The sequence below is a fragment of the Pelodiscus sinensis genome, chromosome 1 (genome assembly GCF_052426305.1).
Source record: "Pelodiscus sinensis isolate ZL-2025 chromosome 1, ASM5242630v1, whole genome shotgun sequence".
In the NCBI taxonomy this organism is placed as follows: Eukaryota; Metazoa; Chordata; order Testudines; family Trionychidae; genus Pelodiscus; species Pelodiscus sinensis.
The window spans coordinates 126,263,742-126,289,285 of NC_143052.1; the positions used below are offsets into that span (position 1 = coordinate 126,263,742).

The 25,544-nt window shown below is 39.7% G+C and overlaps 1 long non-coding RNA gene across 1 annotated transcript in view; it reads left to right on the forward strand.

The window, feature by feature from the left end:
• The window catches only part of LOC142818694 (uncharacterized), a 75,314-nt gene extending 50,375 nt beyond the window's left edge, over positions 1 to 24,939 (forward strand). Inside the window, exon 6 of the long non-coding RNA XR_016347205.1 lies at positions 19,216 to 24,939. This is a non-coding gene — a long non-coding RNA (uncharacterized LOC142818694). The remainder of the gene's footprint in view (positions 1 to 19,215) is intronic.
• The last annotated feature ends 605 nt before the right edge of the window (positions 24,940 to 25,544 follow it).

Sequence of the window (25,544 nt, forward strand, 5' to 3'; positions counted from 1 at the left end):
CAGAGTTTAAGATCCTGGTAGTCCATGTGAGACTCTTTTTCTTCTGCCACAAACCCTTTCTTATTGAGGTGTGGATACTTCTGTATTCTCATGTGTCGCTCTTCCTGTTTCAAATGGCTGTGGACCATGCTATGCTATTTTGGATGTAATGTCATAAATATTATCATTTTTACTTGTTATATTAGCACCAAGAGGCCCTGGTACTCCACATAAAAATAACAAGAAACAGTTCCTGTCTGCGAGGGCAGACAGCCTAAAAATACAACTCAAATAAGAACAGAAGAGGAAGCAGAGCCACAGGACAGTGAAAATCCAAGGTGTCACACCAGGTCAGTGGAAAAGCCAGGAAGAGAACCCAGGTTTCCTGACTTTTAATTCAGTGCCACGCCCAGTGCTGTGGTGTAGGGGATGAGGGTTCTGGGGTGGAACTGAGAGGTTCATAGTATAGAAGGGTTTCTGGGCTGGGGTAGGGGTTGTGGTCAGGACTGGTGATCCAGGCTATGAGATGAACTCATGGATCAGGATTTTAGGATGCAGGGGACTCTGTGTTTGGGGATTCAGATCTGGGGCAGGGGATTGAGGCACAGGCTTCCCTCCTGTGGCTTCTGGTCCGCAGGGGTTCGAAGTCAGGCTTCCTGCCTGTCTTGACACCATGGACCACGCTGTAACCCAGAAGCAGCCAGCAATAGGTCCAACTCCTAGGCAGAGGCATACAAGCAGCTACACATGGCTCTCCCCTGCAGGCCCTGACCTTCCCCACATCCCACTGGCTCATTTCTGGTCAATGGGAATATGGAGCCAGTGCTCAGGGCAAGGTCAGCGTGGGGAGCCCTATGCCTTTGCTGCATAGGAGCTGAACTTGCTGCTGGCCTCTTCCAGGGTACAGCATGGTGTCAAATAGATAGGGATTGACTAAAGGTTTTCATAATGAGGGTTGTGATCCAGCCTTAGCTAGCCACCAGGGTCCCTGGGTGCTGAGCAAGGTAACCCAGTGCCTTACATTCTGGTACCCACTATTGTGGACTATTGTCTTTGGACTGTAGATTACAAACATTTATTCAGTTGATTATTCCCCACCTATAAGGTGATATTCCAGCTTTCCATTAGCGTGGTATGTGCCACTGGCAAGTTCTCTTCTTCCTCTTAACCCTTTTCTTTTGGGCTGTGCGTGTGCAATTCATTTCTGCTGAATTGCTCTCGATACACATTTCAGCTGGCTTGAAAGTGAGCTGCCGTTCCTGGTGGTAACAAGAAAGACAGTAAGGACAGTCATGTAACTGAATTATCCAAAGCCATATTGAGAGAGCCTGAATCTTTCATACCCAGTATGGGTATAAATTACAATTGAATTAGCCTATTGAGGGATTTGAAAGACAGTCATGTGGTTCAGACACAGAGAGTTCATACCCACAGGAAGGTAACAGAAGAATTATAGTGCTCTGTGGGACTTTGATTAACTGTCTCCTGAGTAAATACAACCTCTGAAAACAAAAGCTTTCTCTCACACCAGGCCCCAGAATTGGCAACTTTACCACATTTTCTTTATTCACCTTCAGCATGGCTGGCAGATTCAGCCAAAGGAGAGAGACTGTAAATTATAATAAAAGGGGAATTAGAAGATGTTAATTTAATCAGACGATTGAATGTCTTCATTGACATTAATTGCAGCGTTAATGTACAGTGTGCACAATAGTCAGTCAATGCGGCACAGTATTTTTCAGCACCTTAAACTTATGGCTTAAACTCAGAATAAGAACTTTCACAGTCCTATAGTTGAAACTGACGAATCCTGGCCACCTTTTTCTTTACTTCCATTGTATCTACTTAAAGTTGCCCCTTGCATGCCTAATAAATGTGGACTAGCTGCAAGCATTCATTCTGGCAATGTGATCTAGCCAGGACCACTGCCTGGGTCAAGAGTCCAATTTAAGTCTCAGAGTATGGGGATACACACTAGTAAGTTTTATCAAAGGATTAACATGGGCTTTGTCTGGCACCATTTGCATTGTTTTATGACTCCACTGTCATTCTTATACAGTAGTGCAGTGGTTCCCAAACTTTTCAGCATCACGCCCCCTTTTTGATTTTTGAAAAACCTTTACGCCTCCCCACCCCCAAAATAGCAGCAAAACTTGAGAGGGAAAAAAAAAAAAAAGGAACTGACTGGGGCAGCAAAACTTGATGGGGGAGGCTGGGTCGCCTCGCGTCCCCCTCCCCCCCGGAATTTCTTCACGCCCTACAGTTTGCGAACCCATGCACTAGTGCATAATGTTGTTATGAATGCATCAGTTGCAATTCCATCTTTAAGGTTGTCTTGAGTGGCAATTCAAGCAGGACTAAAATCCCTGTTTTTCATAGATTTATTGGTAATTGCAGTTTCACAGGAAATATTTTACGTGTTCACTCATTCTGAAATTTTGTGTTGTTTACTTCCTGTTTCTCTGAGTTTTTCCAACTATGCAACTGCGGTCTACAATTCTAAACATCTCTGTCACCCTATGTTTTACAGGTCAGGTGATTTACACATTGTTTACAATGCAGAAACTAATATTTACCCCCTGCACCTTGATCCTGAGACATGTTGTGTCATGGCAGACATCTCCCCTGAACAGAGTCAGTTGCAGGATTGAGCTCTTGGTGGGTGGACTTTATTCACCAATATAGGAAGATAAAGAGAAAACATTAGTCCCTTTTCCCACACAGAACAATGCAGGTCTGCAGACTCTTGGGTGAGTGACCGCATAGGCCATATAAAGGTTACGTTTTTAATTAACTGAATTCAAGTTTTGATTGTACCAAATCCTCTCCCATTTAATAGAATAGTTGTATTGAATGGTATTAGTCTTCTGAGTGGAGCTTTAGTGCAAAAAGTACATATTTCAATGTGGTTATACTTCTGCATTATACTAGCTGAAATAAATACATGCCTTTTTATCCAGTACTATCTTAGCATGCTGTACAGCAATATGAAACCATATTGAAACATAATAAAAATGTTGTCACCTTAAATATTTTAAATAGAGGGGCGGGGTAAACTATTTTAAATAAATAGTAATACATAAACAATATTGTTGCCCCTTTGGTTAGTCAATATTTGAGATCTTGCATAGTTTCTCAGGAAGTGAAATAGATGATACACACCTTAAGCATCTACTTTGAGGTAATCCTATTTATTTACAAAAAATGTACCCCAAATCCTGTTTCCCCAACCACAGAGACATGGAAAAAAATAATAGCTGGCAGTGTCCTTACTCACAATTTCACAGTCTGCTCCTCCAGTCAGTTTTGTGCCCCAGTTCAGTCATCAGAACTATATTTAAAGAGTTTAATTATTCCTGCCATTTAGCCTAAAAGAAGGGTACTTAGCATACCTGTCTGCTTTAATTATATCTGTAATAGTGTATTAATCAAAGTTCTGCGTGACAGTGCCGTTAACATCTTCCACAATAAGGCCTTGTCTACATTTACCAGGAGATCAGCAATGCTGGGATTGATCTCCTGGGGGTCGATTTAGCAGGTCTAGTAAATCAGCTGTTAAATCAGCCATTGATCGAGCATACATTGACTCCAGTACTGCACTGGATCAAGAAAAGTAAAGGGAGTCTATAGAAGAGCTTCTCTCATTGACTCCCAAAAGTGGACTCATTGACTGCCTGTAACTTGAACAAAGGTATGTGGACTCTAGCTATGGTATTCATGTAGCTGGAGTTGTATAGCTTAGTTTGACATTGTCCACAAGAGTATAAAAGTCTTAGGCCTGGTCTACACTACAAAGTTAGGTTGATGCAAAGCAGCTTGCAATAACCTAACTGTGTAGATGTCTCACTTAAATTTAGTGCCGCTTAAAATGAGTGCCCTGTTATGCCTACTTAATAGCAGCACCTCTTCAGGCAGTGTAGAGCCAAGATCAGCGTACTTAGGTCAATGCAGTGTGAGAATGGACACTGCATTACTTATTTCAACCACTACTGTACTGTCTTCCAGCCACTGTTGCTCAGTGCCTCACATGGATCACTCTGGGTGTCATTGTCCAGAGGTCATGGAGAGCAGGAGACAGCCTCACCCCCTGTAAAGCTCTATGAATTTTTAAAATTCCTTTTCATGATTGCCTGGCTTGGCAAGTACACATAACAGCTCTCCATTGTTGAGTGCATCTGACCATGCCAACTACGTGCTCCAAAACACTTCTGCTTGGCATAGATCAGGAGTATTGGATCTCCCGAGCTTCTGGGGAGAAGACTACATAGGCACAGTGCCAAAACAACTGTGGAAAGCAGTATGATACGACCAACAGCAGTGCTGTATGAAAGCGAAGGAGCTGCGACAGGCATACCAGCAGGCCAAGGAAGCTTGGTCCCCTGTAGCCCTGACACTTCTGGTCCACAGACTTGATGCTTTTAGAAAGAGCTTCATGCCATACTCGGTAGAGACCACACACACACAGTTCTGTGTCTACCTCTGAGGAATCCAAATCACAGGCTCCTACTATGAACAGAGAGCAGAAGTCGATGTTAGTGGATCAAAAGGAGCAATATGGGGGGAATAGCAACTGTGGGGATCCAACTGTGCAGCAAGCCAGTACCTCTACTGCAGTCCAATCAATCTCTTCAGTTGATCAGTTGAGCCCAATGCAGAAGGAACTTGGGTAAGTGTATAGTTGAATTTGAAATAACAAGGATGGCCCTTTCCAAAGTAACAGGACACTTCTTTTGACCTATAATGAATAGAAGATATAGTGCTACAACCAAGAGAGGTACTTGTTTTCATTCTCCATTTGCATCACAAATATTATGCAGGATATAGCAAGCAGTTCTAAGCATTGGGATGAGATCCAATCTTGTGAGTAAACAGTGTGATTTACATCAATACCTTTGATGTCGACACCCGCGTGGCCAGACTATCGCGCTGAGCCGACAAACAGCTGATCAGCTGTTTGTCGGCTCAGCGCGGCAGCCATGTAAATTTAAATGAAGCGGCGATTATTTAAATCGCTGCTTCATTTTCCTATGTCTGGTAGCCTAATCTACATGCCTCTGGTGACAGAGGCATGTTGTCTAGACGTACTCTTAGATAAGAAAGAGGATACAGACCCCTATGGGTATAAAGATGGGTCCAGCAGCACACTTACTCTGAGCATCAATCTACCATCAATCTGCTGGTCGGGTTAGGTGTTTGACCTCCCGAGGTTCCATGGGGACGTCCACCTCGTATTCGTCTTTCCTAGGAATTGAGGGATCGGCCCTGGCTTGACCTGCTGGAGTCAAGAGGCACGGAAGGGGGTAAAAATTGTACCTGGATGTGGTCCTTTGTCTTAAGTGTACACATAGACTTAGAGCTCTTTAAAGATTAAGTTGTTACTTGGTACCATTAATTCTATTTTTTTATCTTTATTTTCTTTGTAACCATTTTTAAGATCTATATTTGCTAGCAGTTAAGAAAGAGAGCAATAGCCATTTAACCATAAGATCTATATTTGCCAGCAGTTGAGAGCAATAGCCATTGTAACCATATGATTTATAAGCTTCTTTAATAAACTTGTAACTGTTTAAGTTTTAACCTGACTCCTTCAGTTGCTGTAACAGAACCAAGCACACTTTAAAAGAACTTCAGCCGGTCATAAGGGACAGGTATAGGAAGAGCTTGGGCGTTTGGATCGTGTCACTCCCAGGTGACAGATCTGTTGGGGCATCTCTCAGTCTTCCCTAGACTGCCCGCTGCGAAGGGATCCTGTATCCTAGCAGCTGAAATCTGAGATGTAATAAGCTCTTCCTATAAACTTCTGGGGTGTCTGTCAGCCTGTTGGCTGCCCTCTGCGACGGGACCCCGGTCCTAATGGTAAAGTCACGGACGTTAAACCTTTTCTCGGTGTCTCTCTCTCTCTCTCTCTCTCTCTCACACACACTCACATTCACATTCACACTCACACACACACACACACACACACACACACACACACACACACACACACACACACACACACACACTGCCCTGATTGTCAGCCGACGGGGGATAATTAGAAAAAGTACCGGACAAATCATAATGGTTTTGTTGGTGTGTGTTAGCTGATCTTTTCAAATGACTGCATCTAGGACTGAGTCTTCAACCATAATGCAGTCTTGGGAGGCTTGTATGTAGTTCGTTATCTGTGTTATAAGGTATTGAAAGCTAATGTACCTGGCACCTGATCTGTTAGATACAAGAGATGCCCATAACCATGTAAGCAACAAAGTAGGGTGGATTTGCTCAGTTACCACATTAGATAAAACATGTCCACTGAAAAGCCACGCTTCCAAGTGCTCTTCAATGCTGGGAGTTTTCGCTATGTTAGTGACAAAAAACACATGATTTCTCCGCCCCTCAACCCATATTTGTTCCTTATTTTCTCGTTGTTAAAGGAGTTTTTTCCCCAAGCCTGCAGTTCTCTAATCTTGAGCCTGCACGGAGTGTTCAGTTATGTCTTGTTCCATCACACAAAGAGAAAGTGCCAGTTTATTCCTCCAGGTGCTGATCATTTCTGGGGTAGCATTGTAGTGGTGATTGCACAATTTTGAGATCCATTGCCCTCTTCCTTTCAGTGCTGAGTTTATTTCTTCTCTGTGTCTTGCTGACAGGGCTTCCTTTTCAGCGGTTTGGATGCTGAGGTCTGTGCTAGCACTAATGCCGTTTTGCTAGCGTTCAGCGGCACTGTCAAAATATTTTCCTCTCCCCATCTCTGATCTGATTTCAGTCTGTGTTCACATTTTGGTTATCCTTGATATTTTAAATTTTTTTTTCCCTGAGGCCATGTTGGGTAAGATCTAGGGTCTTTTATATAGAGCTTTGGACTGACACTTACGTTCACAGCTCCACCAGCGACCTGCTGTGTGACCCTAAGAAAGTCACTAGATGTACAAATGTTCAAAAATGCCTTTGAAAATGCTCAGAATTTACACCTTTATGATGTAGAAGACTTTCTGCACAGAAGCTATAAGGTTGCCTCCCACCTCAGGCAGACAGATGTTCAGGTTTTGTACAAGGTAGTGCACCAAAAACAGTTTAGGCTACGTACGTACCTGAGCCAAAGTCCATGCTACCCCTGGCCTCACTTCTATTTTTAGAATGTTGAGTAGGACAAGTGCATGTGTTGTCTACCCAAGCTGAGAGACAGCTTTGTAGCTTAAGTGTAGAAAATCTCCTAGGCTTTTTTCGAAAGGAGAAATTAGAAAGGAGAAATTAGAAAGCACTAATTTGCATATCTTCCAATCACTTTTTTGAAAGTGGGTTTTTCGAAAGTGAAAGTAGCCTGGACGTGTTTTTTCGGAAAAAAAAACCCTTTTTTGAAAAACTGCGTAAACATCCTTTTTTTAGGAAGAAAGTTTTTTAGAAAAAGGGTTTTTTTCCAAAAAAAACCCGCATCCAGACTTACACTTCCAAAAAACCTGCTTTTGAAAAAGCGATCAGAAGATGATATGCTAATTAGCACTGAAAAATATCCATAGTCTAGATGTACCCCTACATCATAAAGGTGTAAGCCCTGTGGGTTTTCAAATTGAGAAACACAGTCACGGATTCAAAGTATAGATATTTTTAAATGTGCCCCTTCATCTTCTCAGCTTCTGTTTACTTTCCTATCATTTTTTCTGTCCTGTTTGGTTTGTGACCTCTTTGGGACAGGTATTTTCTCTTAGTATGTGTGTGTACAGTGCCTTGTAAAGTGGGACCTCCATTTTAATTAATAATATTTTGAGTAGATAAATATGGTGCAGAATTAGTTCCCTGTGAATGCCGTTGAAAATTAGGCTAGTATTACATGCCCATATGATAACATGGCTTTTTAAAATGTATTTTATTAATGTGTATATAGCAATTGCAACCTTACACCCCCTGCTCTCCAAAATGGTTAAGTAGTTATGAGTATAATATAAATCTATCAGGTAGAATGGAATATTTGGGTGGGATCATAGAGCACTGGACTGGCTTTTTTTTTTTTTAATTCAGGTGCTTTGAGGAGGAACAAAACTTTTAATATGCAAAAGACATGTTGCTTGGGATGTCCCTCATCTCATCATTGCTGTTTCTAGATCCATATGACTAGATTTGAGCCAATATTTTCAAATACAGGGATTTAAAGAAAAGTTTCTAATTACATACGTGTGTAAATGAGTGGCCTGATTTAAACACCCAACAGCTTCAGTTTGAGGTCAGATCTGTATAGTTACTCTTCACTTAGAGTTGATATCTAAATATAGATTTAGAAGCCTAATTTTAGGCTACTGTTTTATAAATCTTTATCTCCTCAAGGCTCACTGTTTGGAAACTATTATAATCCACAGAGAATTGTGATTGGGTTCTCCTAGATTTTCATTAGATTAATGTTATCAGTTGTATGTAAAAAGTAATTTAATATTAGCTTCTATTAGGGAATTATCAGCTCAGGTTAGTTTGGGAATTCTGTAAAATATTATTTTTTCTTTTCTTACTCTAAAAGAAAAAATGACACCACGAACATGGGTAGGTTTCTCTGGCAAACATCTCTTGTAGGAGGGATTTGATATCGAACACCAGGGCATAACTAACTAAAAACTTAGCCGACATATTGCCCGTTCATGATAACATTTTTAAATTAACTATAGAGTTGGTCGGGGATTTTTTGAAAGTGCCAGTTTGTTCAAACTAACATTTTTCATGGGAATGTACCAGGTTCAATGAACTCTACATGGGAAAGTTTTCTTAGGACCAGAATAAAACAAGTGGACAAAAACAGAGTGAGAGGCTGTTCTCAATGGTGGTAGATGACAGACAAGGAGAAATTGTCCCAAGTTGTAGTGGGGGATGTCTAGATTGGATATTAGGAAAAACTATTTTACTAGGAGGGTGGAATGGGTTAACTAGAAAGAGTGGTGGAATCTCCTTCCACAGTGGTTTTTAAGGCCTGACTTGACACAGCCCCAATTGAGATGATTTAGTTGGGGTTGGTTCTGCTTTGAGGCAGGGGGTGTGGATTAGAATATCTCCTGAAGACTCTTCCAACCCTAGTCTTCTATGATTGTATGAAAGGATTTACATCTGGGATGAGGTCTGCAATGATTGGACTGTAGAGTCAGTTTCTTTTTCTCTCACCCAATGAATGTTTGTTTAATTTTACAGAGTGGAACAGCTTAACAGGGAAGATTAAGAGACCTATCCCAGAACAATTGATAATGTGGTGGTTAGCCCTCTCACCTAGGATATAGGAAACCTAACTTAGAGGCCATGGCCTGAGTTGTGTAGAGTGGGAGCTTGAACTTGGCTTTTCCACATCTTAGCGGGGTCTCTTTACCTCTGAAAATCTTCAGAGGGTCTTGTATTATGAAAGATTCCACTCTTGAAACACACACCCATAGTTGTGATCCTGCCAGACTGAATGCAGTGTAGTATTCAGTACTCTGCTGGCTGGTTGCTAGATTCTGGTTACAGAGCCATTTTGAGACTGAACTTGGCCTGCAATGGCAGAATTATTTGGAAATATTTGTCCGGCTAATTTCCCTTGTGGATTTTGTGCACTACTTGATTTCCTCATTCTCCGTGCTTAATCTGTTATATCAGAAACTGTGGTTTAATGCAGTTGGCTGGTTCTGTATAGAAAAGCAGAAAGGATCAAGTGTGGAGCCAATACAATGGTTAAGTTTTTATAAAGTTTAACATCCAGCTAAACAGATCTACACCCACTGGAATTTCTAGCAGGAGGGAGCACTTTATTACTGCTTTGACCATAGATTTTTGTGGAAGGGTTGATGGATGGCTGTCTGCCAAAAGGAGCTGCTTGTTAGGTCATTGGCATTCAATACAATACCTTTCTTGCGGATAAAGCAATGGAAGTCACATATCTCTATGCAAAATAATTGGCTGATTACCCTGGTGTAATTGCCAAGTAATCCTCATTGTGATTGTTCCTTAATCCAAAATGTCTTAGACTTGAAACTCAGTCATCTAAGCTATTTAAGAGTAAAAATAAATATTTGTTTTGTTACTACTCTAATAATAGGCAAACCCCTTCTGTTGTTCTCTCCTTTAACCAGTTGTGCAATACCTTGTTTTATGTGCTAAGGCTCTTGTGCCAAGTTTTTGCCTTAAGTGCTAGTGACAGAAATATGAAAGGTATTAGTAAATTATTATGGGATTAAGAAGGAACATTGCTGGTACACAAAAGATGTGTTGATTCCTTGTCCCATAGAGCTATATAGATACTGCAATAAAATCTTTCTCAGCTAAAAACGGAAGGGCTAAGAACAACTAGACAAGAATGCATATTGTGGGTGGGGATGTGTTTTTCTGAACGTTTGGACCTCGATCTTTGATAATACACCTTAAAAAATTAACTAACGCTCACTTTTTGTTTTGATAGATAGTGAAAAATATTCTTCACTCATTGTTGAAAGCAAAGGACATTATAGGCTTCAGACCGGCTAAGGGACATATCTACACACAGCCTCATGCTTATGCAAAATCCAAGTGAAGTTGGTAGGATTCTGTATGAGCAAAAGAGAGCATGTGCACATCTGGCAGAGGGACTGTGGTCATAAGTATTCAGAGAAAGTAGCTCAAGCAAGTTTTGTTTACATTCTATATAATAATTTTAAATATTAGACATATAATTATCTTTTCTTGTTTTAAGAAACGAATTGGCTTGCTACTTCCATGGTTGCTTCCCCTCTTCCTCGCACATGGTAGAGAAGAGAGGTATATTTGTGACTCATCTGGTGCTTTTTCTGTATATTTTTTCTGTCTGTCTGCAGCCAGCTCTCTTGCTCTGGCTTTCTAGCCAGAGCTATAAACTGGGAGGGCTATTCTTTGCTGCACCATCTTTGAAATCCCATCAGGAAGGCAGGTGAACACTCTCAAAAGAAGAAAAATTAGGAGACACCCCAAAATGGTTACATTTATTTGGCACTTTTTCAATCTAAACAGATACTATCACCCTTTTCCCCATGTCTTCTCCCCTATAACTAAACTAACCATGTCAACCATTGTCCTCACCGTGTCATACAAGAGGCAAAATGAGGTGTACAACTCTGTCTTCTGTTGGTTACAAAATCTTAGTAAAAAAAATAAATACATTAGATTTCAATTTAATGGATCTCCAGAAATCTGTGATTCCTACTTAGCTAATGATCAGTCACAGCCTGAGACCAAAGTATACAGTAGTTGTCCCACACTTTAAATCCTTGCTCAGGTAAAATGTTCATAAATGTCAATGGAGGAGATGTGATTGCAGAAGGACTTCTGCATTTGGTCCCATGCATTGCCTTCTTAATTATCCTATGCCCCATTTTTCCAATTTTAGTTTGGACCACAGTATTTACAAATGAGCAGAGGTTTTTGCCAAAACTTCATTCATGGCAGGTAAATTAAAAAAACCCAGAGGGTCTTTAAAACACCCTCTCCCAAAACTGTTTCTATTTTTATTTATGTGTATAGCATCAACACTGTGCTAGACTGTTCACAAACATGTACGATATAATCCACACCTGCTCTTTAATATTTCCATTTAGAAAGTGAGTTTATCTGCACCCTTATTTAGGATAAGCAGCGAGGAGTCCTGTGGCACCTCATGAACACACTAGGGAAATATCATCTAGATGGAGCTGCTATAAGATGGGTGCCTAACTGGCTGGAAAACCATTCCCAGAGAGCAGTTATCAGTGGTTCACAGTCAAGCTGGAAGGGCATAACCAGTGGAGTCTTTTACCCTAAGCATATGCCACAAGCCAGGAGCAAAGACTCCCTGGACAGTCAGCAGGTTTTGGTCTTTTATACTGAGCGGACAAAGCTGTTTCATAAATCGAACTAGCTGTTCATCGCAGTAGCAGGCTGGATGAAAGTCATTCCCACGCCTTCTCAAAGAATTTCATTGAGAATCACGTGCTTTATCCAGTCATGTTATGATTTGATAAAGACACCCGCCCCCGCACTGAAGAGTACGAGCCTTCTAGATAGCATTCCTGGCCCAGGTCCCAGTCCAGGAGATTTGCAGGGCGGGTCACCTGGTCATCAGTGTGCACATTTCCTTCTCATTTTGCCATTACCTAGCATGCTGGGGAAGATGCAGCATTCAGCAGTGATTCCTAGATTCTGACCTAGGTGAGCTTTAGGAGTCACCTGTTTGGAAACAACATGAGCGAGGACTTGAAGAAAAACCACTTACCTACTTCTCCTTACTGTTGTTCTTGGAGATTGGTTGTTTATGTCCATTCCAAGAACTGCCCACCTTCCCCTCTGCTGGAGTAAACTGGCAAGAAGGAACTAGAGCGGTAACAAGTAGGCAGGGCCTGAAATGCAGTGCTGTGACGCTGATATTCCAGAGAGCGCCTAAAATTATCAGATGCGTACCACTAGGGAAAAATCTTGCAGTGAGGCAGCATGTAATGCAAAATAGTTATTTTGAAATAATTTTCTAGCATAGACATGCCCTTAGAGAAAACATGAGAGTACTGCTGTACCTATTGTTGCCTACCAGAGCCCTGAGCCCTACCAATGTAACTCTTGTATACCTACCTTAGCTTGCACAGTAGAGCCCTGTTGTTTTGGATCTAATCTCTGAAGTTTTGGTCTTGGTTTTACTAAACTGTGTGGTATAACTGCTAACTGTGGTGTGTATGTGTATTTAAAGCCATGGGCTTATTGTAATATGAAGAAAATAGGTAAAAATGATTTTGAGTTATATGTAGAGCTGGGCAATTTTTTGACACGTAGTAAATTCAGTGAAACATTCATTTTGGGGGGCACTGAAGCTCATCTAGAAAAAAATGAAATCAAAACATTTCATTTTGACCATTTAAAAATGAAATGTTTAATTTTTTTGTTTCAAAACTTTTTTACAAAAAGTAGAACAGAAGTTGAGCAACACCAAAAATGACCCAACATGAAATAAACCTTTGGGTGGGATGAAATATTTTGTTCGATCCAAAATGTCTTTTTCACATAGTTAAGCCTGAAGTCTATGTGGCCTGGTGATTGCTTTATACAGTATAGGCAGGGCAAGGATAAAATGGAAGGAAATTGTAGCCTGGTGCATCATTCGAAAGCCCCACAGGGCCACACAAAAGAGTCAAAGCTGCAGGCCCAAAGACCTTGAGCATTCTTGACTAATATGAGACAAGGAGACCTAGCGAAGCTGAAGGTTTAAGGGTAACCAGAATTCTGTTGGTCTCCCAAACTGGGAGAATCGAGGGAAGCCAGGGGTTCTGTGCATTCTCTAAGATCTGGGTTTAGCTTGTATTCTGTTTTAAAAATAATGAAATTAACACACAAAAAGGCTTAGAGTTAATATTGATAAGAAGGTTGGTCAGCATGATGCTAGTCCAGCAAAGAACAATGAAGAACATAGATTCAAAAATTAAAGCAGAGTCCCAAAGAGCACTAAACAGAGAGAGGTTCTTGCAGGTGTGAAGAAAGTGGTTTTGATGTTGACATGGGACTATCACGTATTTGGAAGCATATCATGTTAAGTTAGCATGTTATTGTGTATAAAATTCCAGTGCAAGTCAATCCAAATATGTCTGTAGAATACTTATGGACTTGATGACCTCCTGATGTCTCTTCCAGCCGTAGGATTCTATGCCATTGTAGAGTAAGGATCAGACATTTTAAAGCCGTGAAGTAGCAAGAGGGGAACTGTGTCGGATGTTCATAATGAAACCTGAAACCATGTGAAGCTTTCCTGGTTTGGGCGTTTGCTGAAGAGTCAGGACAAAGACTGTGGCCATGATTTGCTCAAGTTCACAAGGCAGTCAGCTGACTCTGGGTACATTCTCAAGTAAATCTGGGCTGATTTATAGAGCACAGTATCAAAATCATATTAAACTGAGGTTTTCACATGGCTATGATACTAACTCAGATAACATTCAAAAGCTTTGACAGAGGCTTGGTTTGATATTTTGAGTTCATTAGAGCTTGAAACTCAAAATGAAATTCAGGGGGTACAAACACCACCCCAAAACCAGGAACCAAACAAAATTCCCAGGAATCTTGCAAATGTGAATGGCTGAGTTCTGTACGGGTCTGAACTGTCTTCAAGTGAAATAAAACTGGTTGTTCTTCTGCACTGAAGATAGAGTGAAGGAGCGTATGTGTGCCAGCACTGAAGTGTATGTGAAAGAGAGTTGAAAAGTGAACATGGGATACACATCTAGGCAGAGTATTTATTATGTTGCAAGAGCATGGCTTATCCATAGTGATGCATGGTGAGAATGTGTCTCTGCCTGCATTATTAGGTCTCTTACTGAAACCTTCTGATTTTGCTGTGGAATTTTGGTACACATTAATTTATTTTTGAGGGCGGTAACTATTTTGGACCAGGTTCTAATAAATAGAAAAGCATTGTTATAGGCCTGTTTTGTGACTACTTCCTCTGAGTCTCTTCTGTGAATCAGTAGTAAATATAGCCATGCATCTCTATGAAAGGATAACGTTCCTCATTCCTTCTATATAAAGAATTTTATATTTAACTTATTCTCTGCTCTTTATATATTCTTTATTTGGTCCGTTACTCTGTATGTATTTAAATGGGCCACAAACATTTATAGTTCATTTTAACATACCCAGATTACTTTCTGCAGATTGTACTACAGCAAGCATTTAAGGATCTAGGGTTATATTCATTTTGCCTGATATTTTAAAATTATTCATAACCAGGAGTGCTTTTAGTTATTAAAGAGCATTAACAGTGTCCGTTTAAACTCTCTTCACCTTCTTCAGTCTGGGTTTTATTTGAAAAGCAGACATGCAGTCCCCAGTGAGAATTAAAGTAGAAGCATTAGCTTGCAAAATATATGCCAATGAGCTAATGATTCTGACACTTCCACAATACAAGCTTTACAAGAAGGCATGCAGACAGCAAAGTCTGTTTTTCTATCTCATATTTTTTTTAATGGCTAAATGTTTGTTGGAAACAAAATGGATTTATTTTGCTCAATCCAGGGTATAATATCAGGACTGATCCGGTTCCGGGCCCCAGGGCTTCAGACAACTAACAAAACACATCTTACTTCTGCTCTGCTAGTTCTCTGTTATGCTTTTCACATGCAGGGAGAAAGAGTAAAAGCATAACCCAATTGAATAAAGCAGCATGGCCTGCTATTCTTTGCTTATGAACCATCACATGATAGGCACCAATTTAAGAAGAACCCCCACCTGTGGTATGTATGTATGCCACAATCAAGCAATTTCATAAAATATAGGTGGATGTTTGTCTCTCTCTGGTGATTGGTAGAGCACAAGTATATGTTTAAAATGGCGTAGTTGCATCAAAACATATTTTCATTTATTTTTTAAATAGCCCTATGATTTTATACCACATTTAAAAAAAGAAAAATAAAAGGATACGGCAACCAATGCATTTTTTTCAGGGACTGCAGCATTTATGTTTCTTTGAGATATGGAAAAACTAAACTGAGGTTCTTACTGGAGAATTAATGTTACAGTTTGTCTTTTGGCTATACAGTCACTGTTTATATAAGGATGTATTGGCCGAGGGCTGTCTGCCATGGCAATCTAAAAAAAATAACCCCTTTTCTAATAAAAATAAGATGTTCTCTAAACAAGAAGTTAAAGGAAATCTATCCCCTCTTCCTTGACCTTTCAGACTGTGGTGAGCATTAGACCAATATTGCCAATTATATGACAATCATGTTGGATAGTATACAAGCACTATATTACAGCTGGGATATCAAATAGAAGCTTTTGACCATAAGAATTAGAATTAAGTATTGGTTAAAATGTATTTTGGTGGTGGTTGTTTTTTCTGCAGTAATTGCCTGGAACAAACACCTGGCCTTCAAAACATTCCATATATCAGAACATTTCCACGACTATAAGTATTAAGACACTGTACCCACTGCATTTAATCCATTGTTGCTGTAAAGAGATAGAAGCAGATTTGATGAGAGTAGTGCACTTTTTATCTTGTTTAGCAGTGTTGATACTTGGAGAAATCACTTCACCTCTCCATGTGTCTCTTTTCATTCATTGTTTGCGTACTCTGTTTAGATTGTAATGCATTCTGAGAAGGGACTTTCTCTTATGAGTGTGCATAGTGCCTAGCCCTACTGAGCTTCAATCTAAATGGAGACCTCTAGGGAATCATGTAATATAAATCATAATTGTTTGCTTGTGTTACAAGATCTAGTACAACGAAGAAATCACTTAAAATGCCAACTTTTGCAGAAGCTGTAATAATATTGGCTTTCTTTTGCATAATGTGAGTAGCTGAGTGGGATGTAATATAAACATGATGATTATTTGAACATAAACCAAGTAATTATATGGGCCTCAGTTTTCAAAAGCAACTTGCAATTATTCCTGCCCAACTTGCAATACCTTAAATAGACCTGATTTTCAGAGGGTTGGAAACTTCTAAAAATTAAATGCCTTTAAAGGTGTCTCAAGTTGGTCCCCAAAGTCATTCATGACTTTTGAAAATTCAAGTTAACATACCTAGTTGAGTTAGTTTCCTTTTGTATTGAATTTTCCGCGTCAGTTGTTGTGTTTTCATTATAACCTTGGAGGGTACGCATTAATATTCAATAGAATCATTATTGCACAGAAACTTTATTTTGAATGTGCATCTCCATTTGCTTCACAAGAAAAAAACCTTCCACCCTTCTACCTTTGAAGAGCTACTTAACTTCAGGATGAAATGGTTCTGAAGTATGTTTAAGGGCATTTACTTTAGACACTTTGTTTCTCTTTATTTTTATTCTTTTTATTAGGATTGACTAATGTTATTCATTAAACTAACAATTTCTCCCCTGCCTGTTCTTAAGTGTGACTTGTGACCTTGCAATCTGTGTATTTTGTCATCACAATGTGTTACCATGGAACTGATTTTGATGTCATGAATAAGGGCATTGTGAATTTCCACGTTCCCAAGCCTATTTGAGACATAGGTTTGGAAACAAAAATGACTTCACCGGTTAAATATTGTTAGATCCTATAGTATATCAAAGGTAAGAACACTTGTGCACTATATTCCTTTCCATAGAAAAATCTAAGGCTAGGAATTTCAAAGCAAGTATATACAAGAGTGACATTTCACAAGATTAAATATTTTGAGAGAGCATTCAACTATAACCCCTTTATGTCATTGTAGGTAAAAAAATCTCTCATATTGTTCATGCAAACCTTTCAAATTCTTTAATATATATCAAGTATAAAGAGGGATATATATACACACACACGCATGCATGCATGCATGCTTGGCTCCCATTTGAATTTAACTCTTTGATGACAATAGCTGCAGCAGTGTACCATGAGCAGTTTTCTGCTGACATTACAAACAGGCAAAGGGAGGGAAATGTAGCACTCATAATATTGAATTTAGGAGTTCTGTCTGGGCATTTATGGCAAAAAAAAAAAAAGGCTTGTGCATACATAAGAAAAACATTTTCATTGTGTGGCAGAGCCTATGCACTGCAGCAATAATTCAGAACGAAAACAAATTTGCGTGGTGACCCTGTGTACCAGCTTTTGGTGAACAGGAGCTTAAGAGAGTACAGCAGACTCCTCGGTACAGGCTGTTATCCAGGCTATCTTACTCATCACAATTAAATGGTTACGAAACATTTTTTTTAAAGCAAACCTGAGAAGCCTTAACGTAAGTAAAATACTGCATTGAATTAAAAGTGCTAGACTTACAGGAACACTCTATACATTTCATTTTTATTGGTTATGCTACCAATTTTTATTAGATCAGAACTTTGCACCTACCATGTTTTTAATGCATGGCTCAGCACCCCTTAACCTCTTGGCACTGGCCAAATGTGTCCTCATGAAGTAAAACCTGTGCTAATGCCATTCTGATTAAGCAGCAGTCATTGATTCATTCTCATTTGGTTATATCAATAGTTGGAAGACATCCCATTAAGAGTTTTCCTGATGAATCAGAGTATATAAAATATAAAGTCACTGCGATGACAATTATGATGATTATCCCTCATGTTTATTATAGCATTTTTATCCCATTGGCTCCCAAAGTGCTTTGCAGCAAGGCATATAAAAGAATAACTTCACTGAAATTTGACCTCTGGGTTAGAAATGTAGTAATGATATGAAGGTTTTTTCAGAAGTAATTATGTAGAATAATTTCTTTATTCTAATTCCATGATCTAGTGAACTGTTAAAACTGTTTGTTTGTTGTTGCTAACGTGTATCTGGATGGAGAGAACTGGGAGTTTGGTGGTAAATTATATTAGCAGTTTGATTACATTAAAATGCCTATGATTGATTCCTGTCATAGTTTGTCACAACATGATACGTTATGATAAATTGCCATCAGTTTTCTATTAACTACTCTAGATGGCATTAGAGGGCACCCATTATACAAGGATTACAACATTTTATTGCACCATTATCAAGACAATTATTGATAATGGGTAATTACTTTATAATTAGTGCCATTACATTTGGGGTGAGGTACTTACAGGTTTTTAGGTGCAGGTTGAATGTACTGATTTCAATACGAATTTGGGACTTAACCTACTCAGGTGCTTTTGAAAATTCCACAAGGTGCCTACTTGCATATTTAGGCACCTGAAATCCTTGAAAATAAGCCTAAAATCCTTCTGCTAAATTTCTGTTGATCCTCCAAATAGGTAGAACGTCAGCCTGGCCCCAGACCTTAGCCAAAAGGACCTCTCTTAGAAGTGGAATGTTTCCTTGGTTGGTTCAATCCTTTACCTTACTTGTGAGATGACCAACAAGAGGGACAAAGTAGATGAGGTAATATAATTTACTAGCCCAAATTCTGCTGGTGTAGAGACAAGCTTTTGTACCATATGGAGATCATCCTCAGGCCCTAAAGCTTCTCTCTCACCAACAGAAAATTGGGAATAAAAGTTATTCCCTCACCAACTTTGTCTCTCTAGGATCCTGGGACTTGCAGGGCTACAGCCACACTGCATAACTATAAGAGGGTCAGTTAATACTAACTTTGATATGGACACATGGAAATTGATTCAAGATGGCCAACTTTTTTTTCATTTAGGCTACAAAATAGCTTTTGGGTTTCCTCTGCAAAGGCTAATTTCCCAGTGGTGACCTCAGGGTGCAAGACTTTCTATCTCTTTACTAGCCAAATCCATCTAGTCCCCCGCCTTTTGTTGTTACCACCAAAACGTCTGTCACTAAAAGGTAATGATTGTGCTGCTATAAAATGGAACATTTCTCAATATGTTCTCCATCTTTCTGATTTTTTTTCAGAAGCTGTTCTACCTGAAAGGAGAAGATCAACAAGAGATGGAAGATGGTTTTTCTAAATATCAAAACCAACTTCAAATCAAAAGGCTGTTTTGGAGGTAAACAATGTGGCTATAATGTCAGTGTGGATCCTTCTAGTTGTAGATAAAAAGAAATTCTCATTCATTCTGAAGAGAAACCACATCCTGTATTATGCTGATGAAACCTAACAGATAAAGCAGTTTCACTGTGACACACATGAGTTTGATGTAAACTGTTCAGATTTATGAAAGGACTTCATCTAACTGTATACCTATGCCCAGAATACATTTCCAGTTGTTACACAGCAAAGCGGAGTGCCAGACACACATTGCCATAGACTTGAGGGTACTGTTGGAGGCCCAGAGGATTTTTTCCCCTATTTTGCAATTTGAAGCAAAGTGAAGAAAACTACATGAGATGAATTAAATACTTTATGTACAGTACCTGCATATGACAGTGTACAGGCAGTCCCCGGGTTACATGGATCCGACTTACATCAGATCCCTACTTACAAACGGGGTGAGGCAACCCCGCACTAGCTGCTTCCCCCCAGCAGACCAGGGAGATGCGAAGCTAGCGCCCCCCCCCCCCCAGCAGACCAGGGAGGCTTTTCTCAGCAGACAACTCAGCTTGAGAATAAAGGACTGAGGGAAGTGAGGTGTGGGAGAATAAAACTGAGCTCTGGATAAATGTTTGGCTAGAGTTTCCCCTACAATATGTACCAGTTCCGACTTACATACAAATTCAACTTAAGAACAAACCTACAGTCCCTATCTTGTACGTAACCCGGGGACTACCTGTATAGAAAATTACTTGAATAGTGATCAGATTTACAGGAGAATGCCATGAGGATAGCAGAACTCTTTGACAATATAAGTTTCTGGTTTCATTGTTGTTCATAAATTCAAAATGTGCAGATTATACAAAAGTTTCAAGATAAGTAAGTCACAAACAGACTGCAAAGAGCTACCAAAGGATCTTTCAGAGCTGAGTGACTGGACAAAAAAATGGTAGATGAAAGTGAGTGTTGATAAATGCAAAATAATACACATGGGAAACATTATCCCAACTATCCATATAAAATGATGGGGGTATAAATAAGCTGTTACCACTCAAGAAAGAAATCTTACAGTCATTGTGCAGAGCTGTCTGAAAACACCCATTAAGTGTGCAGTAGCAGTCAAAAAAGCAAACAGAATGTTGGTAATCATTAAAAAGTGGATAAATAATAAGGCAGAAAATATCATTCTGTTTCTATATGAATCCATGGTATGCTCACAACTTGAATACTGTGCGCAGATGTGGTCACCCCATCTTAAAAAAAACCCCGAATATTGGATTTGGAAAAGGTTTCAGAAAAGGGCAACAAAAATGATTAAAGGTTTGGTATGGCTTCTGTATGAGGAGAGATTAGTAAGACTGAGACTTTTCAGCTTGGAAAAGAAACGACTAAAGGGGGATATGATTGGGGTCTATTAAATCATGACTGATATAGCAAAAGTAGATAAGGAAGTGCTATTTACTCCTTCCTATAACACAGAAACAAGGGGTCACCAAATGAAATTAATAGGCAGTAGGTTTAAAACAAACAATAATGATTTCTTCACGCACCACACATTCAGACCATGGAACTCCTTGCCAGAGGATTTTGTGAAGGAAAAGATTACAACGCAGTTCAAAAAAGAGCTAGATAAATTCATGCGGGTTAGGTCCATCAATGGCTATTAGGCAGGATGGGCAGCTGTGAAATCCCTAGCCTCTGTTTGTCAGAAACTGGTAATGAGCAATAGGAAATGGATTACTCGATGATTGCCTGTTCTGTTAATTCTGTTTGGAGCACCTGCCATTGGCCACTGTCAGCAGACAGGATATTGGACTAGATGGATCTTTGGTCTGACCCAAAATGGCCCCCCTTATTATTTAAGGGTTTGATTCTGTAAGATATTGCACACTTTAGCCTAAGTGCAGAAAAGGACTTAAAACTTGTTCTTTATTTTAAGCACCTGAATAATTCCATGGACGTTTGATACAGCTCCTTAGTGTGATTTTTTTTTTTTAAATGATGCTCCCTCCCTCGTTATTATGCATATGAAATACTTGTTCTTTTTTGGTAATAGAGCTGTGTGAATACTGCAAAACTAAGAAATAATTGCCAGCACTTGTTTAAATGAGACAGTGAATTCATGTTGGTGTTGCTCATGAACCTGGGTGTTTGCTTTTCATGAAAAATTGCCAGTACAAATGTGCCTTCTATTATTTTGGTCTCAAGATTGTTTGTGGAAATGTTGGGCATTCTTGTTGAAATATGCACTGGCTGGTGAGTGTATATACATGTGTACAGTGGTTATTAATGCAGAGGTGGGTAATAAAATAGTGGTGGTTGGCCATGGTTAGCCTTTGTTGGATTTCCACCACTATATTTACCTGCACCTCTATAGGTATGGGCAAATGCAGTTCCTATTGGCCTCAGATACAGCTCTCATTGGCTGGGAACACTGATCTGTAGACAGTGAGGGATGCAATTGCTGGTACCTGTGGAGGCAATATAGTGCTGATGGCCTACCAGCAGCTAACCCAGGCAAACTGTATCCAGCCCCTGGGCCAATATTTGCCCTCCCCAGGACTAATGGAAGGGGAAGCTTGAGAGAGAAATTTAGCTCTTCTACCACTGCTAAAAGCATAGGGGGGATTTCTCTTGCTTTCTCTGGCTTGTGGGAGAAGAGCGCTCCTCCTTCACAACTCCTTAGTTGGTGTGATTGGAACCAGCTATAAACACTATAAACAGCTATAAAACCTTGTGGATATTTGTGTGACAAGCGTCAGTATGGCCACCCTGCTTCCTCTTTGTGTATTTGGGAGTCATCTCTTTGTAAATTGGATAACCAAGTGCAGCATATGAGTAACAAATAAGAAACTGTCACAACCAGTAGGGTCACAGCCCATGGGATAAAAGAGATTTGCATAAAGTAGTCCCTGAAAATGTTTGACCAACAAACAAATTAGAAGTTAAAATCTGCTTGTGGATGATTTGCAGAGAAAAATGGAGACACAATCCTTGGAGAAAACTGTTCCCAAAATTCCGTCATCTCCAGCTAGTAGAGTTGTATAGGAATTATAATGCACCAAGGACCTAATGCTCAGCACACTGGGCTGTGCAGAAGCACAGTGGTTTGTCATGAGCAAGGCATTTCAGGATTAGAGTTTAAATTATAATTCCAGTTCTGCAAGTTTTGTAGACATTCAGTGGGGTGACATAACTGTCATGTGTATTAATTTGAATGTGAATATTCATGGTACAATTTTAATTATTTTGTAAAACTCTACTAAAGCAAATCTGACTAGTTTAGCACCCATAACAGAACAGGCAAGGAAATTCAGGTGAAGAACTTTCACAAACACACATGCTTATCATGGTTAATGGCAGTGGACAGACACGTAGACTGCCCCAGGTAAAGCAATTTAAATATAATTGAGTGGCCAGTCTATCCAATGTTAAAGGTAAATGCACTGCGTTATATTTGTTCCCTGGCAGTCATTCTTGCTAAACTGGAAGTTTGTTAGGTTTGTATTCTATGGAATTTACATTAAAATAGCTGGAAGTTAGGACTTTCTCCTCTTGGATTCTTCCTTCTCTATGGTGACAACTGTGTTTACGTCGAGGCAGCCTTTCAAGAGAACAAATTCCATTCTGTTTAAGGGTGTAGATGGATTTCCCTTGTATTGATTTCCTGGCACCTGCCATTACCTGTGAACTACTTGCTTTGTTAGCTAACTTTATTAGTTTACTTTATCCTTGCTTGGTACCAGAGTGATTCTGCAATCTTTGTTGAAGGTGTCCAACCACATGCTCTCATACAGCACATTCGGAATTGAACTCTGCTTTTATTTGTCCCTGATCTCTTGCAATTAAAGAAACTTTCTACCATGCTTGGGAAAACATTTTAAAAAGAAATATGAACCAGCTCCCTTCCATGTAGCAGAGCCCAAGATGATAGATTTGAGTAAGATAGTAATATTATTGCAGTGCTGCCTTAGAAAAGCCCTGTGCAGTAGGAGCTTCCATATGTAGGTTCATCTCTGCCATCAAGTATGCCATTCCCATCAGCATGCGCTCTCATGGGTCAGAGCCAAAACAGGCAGACATTGCCACATCAGTTTTAATAAATGTTACATCTAAATCTTGGAACCTGAACCAGAATCTGAACTACTTCTCACCTATCCTTTCTGGGGGATGCGGAGTGGGTGGGAGAAAAAAAGCCAAGCTATTTTCAGTTACTGCCCTCTCTCATTTACTGATCCAGGGAAAGGATGTGTAACAGCACAGCACTCGTGTTTTGGTGACTCTGATGGGGGTTGGTTTTGCAAACTTTGAAAATCATCACTAATGCACATGTTATAAAGTCTGATTTTTCCTACACTTGCTTCATACCTTCCTCCAAAAGAAAACAGTCCCCTAGAAATTTCACATACCAAATCTCATTTCAGGATAGAATTTTTCAGGCAAGTTTTGGGAAAAACAGTAGTCTTAAACTTATCAAATAAGATTTTCAAAAAGGGATCTCAAGGTCTGGCAGGTGACTCCATATTTAAAAGTACTGAGCATTTTCCATCTCACTCACTAGTTTAGTTTCCTATTCTAAACATTTTAGTCACTTTATTTTTTAATTTCCTGTTGACATTTTGAAAATATTCTTAATGTGAATTTGGCTCATCACCTATCCAAAATGGAGTAGACTGTAAGCTCCAACTTTTTGTTGTTGTTGTTTGGTTGCTTCTGCTCAGCAGAATAATCTTATGGTGTAATAATGGCTGTCTAGTTGGGGTGTGTGTGTGTGTGTGTGATCGTTGTTTTGTATTGGGGAGAATAAACACAAGTACATGTAAAGAGCATGAGACAGAGCCTACAGTGAGGTAGGGAAGCAATGGGGTAAGCATGGATTCAGTAAGGGCAGATTTATAAAAAAGAAGCACAGAAATGCTCCCCTTTTCATCTCAATCTGCTGACCTCTGTTTCCACCCAGCCCAGCTTGGAAACGGGGTTAAGAAGATTCGTGCCTGGAACTGAGTAGCAAAACAAAACTGGGGAATTTATCTTGCTTATTCTTTTGCCATTTTTGTTGTTGTTTTTGTTTGTTTTTTTTGGCTAGCTTAGGCTTCACTATTCATAGGGGCTATGGGGCCAACTTGAAGAAATGTTCTTTAAAGTGGCAGGATGCAGTATTTGTTTCTTTTTGTCTTTCTTCCCCCATAAGTGGTACCTTTGAGACCACTCATACAGATGGTTTTCACATTGATTAATTTTCAATAAAAGTTTATAAATCTAAACTGATCTGCTGCTCACCCCATGCTGTGCTGCTGACTCAGAGGCAAGGGTAGGAAGAAACAGGGCAAAGCATGGAAGGGCACAATTTTACAAGGGAATGTGGATGGGGGGCAAGGGATTGGGGAGGATGCGGGCTGAGGGAATGTGACAGGGATGAGGTATATGGTGGGGACATAGTGGGGACAGAGAAAACCAGAAGAAGATATGAGGAGGATCAGGAAGTCATAGTCAGGAAAACACAAGACAGTCTATTATCAAGATTAAACATTGAGGTTTGGATATTCATATCCACACCAGTCCCATTGCATTGCACCTGAGCTATAATAAAGTAGGCCCAGTTGCTCAACTTTTGTTAATGAAGCTAATCAATTCAGGATGGAAGTGGATCATTCACAGCATTTGGTAAGGAGGTGTGACTATCCAAATGCTGTGAATGATCCACTTCCACATTAGTTAATTAGCTTCATTAACAGAAGCAACTTCTTCTTTATATATACCCCTCCTTCAGTAACTTCCACTCCAGTTCATCTGATGAGGTGGATTTTACCCATGGAAGCTCATTCTCTAATAAATCTTACTTTCTAAGATGTCACAGGACTCTCCATTGTTTTTTCAGTTTAAGGGTTAATGTTGTTACAGATAAAGGTGGGGGGAGAGGGAGGACGTGGGACCCCTAAATATAAAAAATAAGTTTAAAAAAATGAAATTGTTCTGTAATGTTAAATGTTTTTAAAATCTCTAACTAAGCGACAGTCACCTGGCGGCACTAGGGGAGTTTGTATGTGCCTCATTGCTTTTCATTTCAGATCATTCTGATTAGAAGCTCAGCTCAAATCTGAGAACTCTAAAATGGTCATGCTCCTAGATAAGCCAATGGGAGTCCTGTGTGGGCATCTGCAGGCAGGAAGTTAACCCATGCCTTATGGAATGGGTAAAGTGCTTAGGACCCAAGAACTCCTGTGTTGTAGTCTGAGCTCTCAGTAATCAT